We start from the raw sequence: 4,665 nt of genomic DNA, 5'->3' as shown, positions 1-4,665 counted from the left end.
GAGAGAGAGAGAGAGAAATCGATACCAGACCTTTGGGCTTGGAAGAAAAAGCACTAAAATTGTTCGTTCAAGAAAGTGGGGGAGGAAGGCAGTTGTTATTTCTCATTTTGTTTACATCTGTTGAGTTTGACTTCTTTCGATATTCTTGCATAATAATTTTAAAGCATAAATCGATGCAGTTCTACCTTATCAAGTGCTTTCTGATACTAGGTTTCTACTAGTATCTCCTCCTAAATGTCTTATTTACTCTCGTATTTTGCCTCAATAATAGAAAATTTCACCTTAATTTTGGTTGAAACTCAATCTTTGCAAACATACTCTCAAAATTATTTTGGTTCTGTTGAATAAAATACCAGTCAGGTACTTTGCAAAGGAACATGAAGTGTTGGCGTTGGGGAGGGTCGCCCTGTTCCCTGAGGGGAGCCTGCTGGTGGGGCCGGAAGGTGGCGGGTCTGATGGCATCATAATGCTTAGACAGTGGCCTGATTTGAAAATACTTTTTATTTCTGCTAACAATTGCAAAGTTCTTCAGGAAGCATCTTTCACTTAGGCTTCTTTATAAAATCTTCTTTCAAAACTGGACCATACCAGGTAGGTTATAGTCATTTGTGGGCATGTGGTGCTTTCATTCAAAGCTGACTGTTTCCTCTGCCTGCTGAGACATAAACAACACAGTGTACTCAGCGTTCAGTTAGTGCTTCCATCAAACATGACAGGGACCTTGAACGAAGGGAAAGGCAGGTGCAGAGACTCACTCCAATAGACAATAAGTGAAACTCAGTGATGCTGCGAGAGGAGGCCTGAGTGAATAAAGCGGTGGACAGAGAGAAAACCATGGGAGAACAAGGGTGATGAGGCAGCGTTCCTGCTTTTCTCTTTGAAGAACCCAATTCTTGGGACTTTCCAAGTCCCTGGTTAATCAGGAGGGAGTCTGAGTCACTGAGCTCCCTGTCGTGGGTCCAGCTAATAGGTGAACTGGTGGCTGAGGTGGGCGTGAAGTTGAAGGGCCTGCAGTTTCCAGAGTAGGTGGTTCACCCACCATGTGGCTCGATCTTTGCCCATGTTTGCACAAAACCTTCTGACACGTCTGTGCGCAAAGAGCACTACTGGATGTCCCCATGCCAGGGTCCAAATCCTGCCTCAAAAGGGCACAGGCAATGAACAATAAACATAGCCGACCTGACCCTATTTCCTGGATGGAAGATGAGGCCCCACGCCCTGCCTGCATGTTGTTACAAGGAAACTCAAGCCCTGGGGTGCCAACTCTGCCTGCCAGCACCCTCTGCTCCCTAAGAATGCTCTAGTCGGGGCATGGGGCTCTCACAGCGCTCCTTAGGGCCTCTGGAGATGTGAGCGCAACATCATTTTTGACAACGTAACACTTTCCTTTTTGCATAGTTGTATTTTCTGATTGAATTATAACTCACAAACATGAAAGAACAGAACTTTTCAGTACCAGAGCTCAATAAATGTTTGCGCATGTAGCACCAGGCTAACCACTGCATAGGTCCAGATAGCGAATGTCTCCGTGCACACATGCCTTTTCTCATCAGAATTTGCCTGACAGAGATGGAGGAGATCTGTCATCAATCACTGTTTATTACATTTACCTGTTCTAGAATTTCATATAGATGGAACATGTAATGTAGGCTCCTCGTGTCTGACATGTTTCAATTAGACCAGATGTTGGCAAACTTTTGAGACGGAAGAGCCAATCCTGTCCCTCACAACAATTTAAAAATTATTCGAGAGCCATAAAACAAATGAAATCACCATTATGTGAAATTGTCCTTTAAAAATTTTATAAATGAAACTGTGATAGTTTTATTTTCATTTTCGATTTTACTTCAGAGCCACATGTACATACCCGAAGAGCCACATGTGGCTCACGAGCCGCAGTTTGCAGACTCCTGACTTAGACCAATGTCTAAAAGACTCATTCATTTCGTGGCTTGGAGCTCTTCCATTTTTATTGCTGAGCAGTATTCAACTGTGTGAATACACCAGGATTCTTTGCCTCTCTATTTTTGATGTCCAATTTGATCGTACCTGATATGGGGTTACAACAATAAAGCTTCTATGAGAATTCTTGTATGTCTTTTGGCGAATAAATTGCACTTAATTTTGTCGGGTATATGCCTAGAAGAGGAATTGCTAGGTTATTGGGCATATATATGTATTTTAGCTTTCATGGTGCTGCTAAATATTTTTCCAAAGTGGCTGCACTGTTTTACCCTCCCACCAGCACGTATGAGAGTTCCAATTGCTCCACATTCTCACCAACACGTGGTGTTTTTAATTTTAGATATTTTAGTGGTTGAGTAGTGTTTCACTCACATTCATTACAGATGAATGACCCTAGAGCATGTATGGCAGTTCCTAATTGTCCAGCCCCATCTATTGGGTTGTCGGAGAAGTCATGACGCATTTTTGCAATGAAAAACATGAAAATATATGTCATGACTTTTCCGACAACCCAATATTTTCCCTTTCCTTAACACAGCAGGCTTTTTAGCTGAGCACACAGCCCCACTCAAGCAGCCACATGTCCAAGCTTCCCACGAAACTACATGCAGCCCATGACTAAGACCCAGTCAGTGGGATGTGACAGGGTCGTGATGCATGCCACTTGCTGGTCTTGCCCTTGAATCTGTGGGCATATGCCCTTCCTCCCTCCAGTTGGGTGGGTGGTGACGTCCACATGGAGGCGCCATGGCTGCCTCCAGCCTTGGTCTGCCTGTCTACTTCTGCCAATGTTACATGAGACATAAATGAACTTGTATCTTGGCTAAAGCACTGTGTTTTAGGTCTCTTTACTACAGTAGGAAACCCTGCTCTCAAAAGAACGCACTGTGATTACTCACTCACCCTCCAGCTCTAACACAGCTGAACGGCGTTGCTTTTGTCAGCTCAGCACCATCTACCCACCAGGGAAGTGTTCCTCCCTGAGCCCCGAGGTTCTTCGAGGTGATGGACCACACCCTGCTGCAGGCGTGGGCATGTGGCCCAGGTCTGACCCGTTGTGGCTCCCCATCCCTGACCAGGGCCACATGTTCGTGGGGTGGCAGGATATCCAACCCAGCAAACCAAAGACCTTTCATGGGACGTGCAATATAGACCAGAAGAGCCTTTGTCATCATTTTGGATTGAGGCTTTCAGTGGTCTTGTGGCAGGAGAGAGTGAAAGCAGTGCCCAGGCAGAACCAGAGCCAATCAGAGAGGAAGAAGGAGTCCAGTCAGCAAGAGAAAGACCTAACAACAGCAGTTCAGCCTCTGGATCCAACCTCTGTAGCACCTTTAGATGAGAGTGAGCCAAGAGTTTGAACTGATCTTCTGTCATTCTCAACTAAGAGTCCTGTCTCCTTATTGAATGCAATAAACATGTTTGAAGGCAACTTTATACAAGTATTGTGCTAGGTACTGGGGATTCAAGGTTCTTTCCCTTTAAAATACAAATTCTTAATGAGGATGGACTTTGGAGGGTCCATCTATGTGGAATGGATGGGAAAAAAAGAATTACATCCCCTCGCACTGCCACTAACCTCTAACTGAAGTTAAGCGTTTCCTTCAGGTACTAACGCAGGCAACAGAACACAGTTATGTTAATCGAATGTGCCACCTGCCCCAGTACAAATCACAGATGTTTTCACATCATATCTCATAATGCCAGGCAGCTTCTCACAACTTCAAAATTACTAGATATCAGACCTGCTGCTAGGGCATGTCACTCAGTGTTTAAATAAAGCAAATGCATCACAGTTTAAAATAATTTTAATAACCAGATTTCAGTAGAATAGGTTTTCTTTCTAATCCTGTATTTTATATTATACATTTAAAAGAATTATTCTGAAAAGAGATCATAGATTTCACCAAACTTTTAGAAGCTCAAAGTGAAAGCAAGGCTAAAAAGGAAGATATGAGGAAACAACTATAGTTGACCCTGGTGCCAAGTGACATCATAATGGCAGGGGAGGCTCTGCTTTGCCAAGGACGTGTGGGTGGGGTTGGAGAAATGATGCCAGGGCTGAGTAGGGACCATAATACCTAATGGACATTTGTGGAGGCCTGGAGCACAGTGAAATGTGCTGGCTTTGTAGCTGGTGGCATTGCTGACCTTTGGGGTGAGGAAAGCAGTGCTGGTGCAGGTCCACGAAGATGCCAGCTCAGATGAAGCTAATGGGCAGCCTGGGCAGCACTCCAGCATCCTGCTCTGCTGCCCCGATTTCCACTTTCCCCTGTTCGAGCTGGGGTGGTGCTCAGCCCCTTTCTCCCGCCCGCTGTCTAGAACCTAACCCCTGAGTATGACAAAGGGTGGCTTGATAAGCCATGTTGCGTGCTCAGCAACATGGAAAGTGCTAGGAGGGTGTGTGGGAGACTACATTGCACCCCTTCACCACAGGAGGTTAGCACTTAGTGGTTTGACAGCTAGACTACTTCTCAGGATGCTAGAATACTTCAGGGGTGCACAGGACAAAGACAACAGCAGGCCACCTTCATTTATATGCCAGAACACAGCTTTCAAGAAAAGAATTTTCACGCTCAGTGGGGACTCAGGGGGGCAGTAGTACAGGAGGGCACTGGGGACACTGGGCGCCTCCTTCTTCAGCTAAAGAGATTGCCCTGATAATGAGGTACTCCACGGAGACCCTGAGGACCATTATCTTAC

This window comes from Hipposideros armiger, unplaced genomic scaffold (assembly GCF_001890085.2).
Source record: "Hipposideros armiger isolate ML-2016 unplaced genomic scaffold, ASM189008v1 scaffold_786, whole genome shotgun sequence".
NCBI lineage: Eukaryota > Metazoa > Chordata > Mammalia > Chiroptera > Hipposideridae > Hipposideros > Hipposideros armiger.
Note: the sequence above shows the minus strand (reverse complement) of the source record.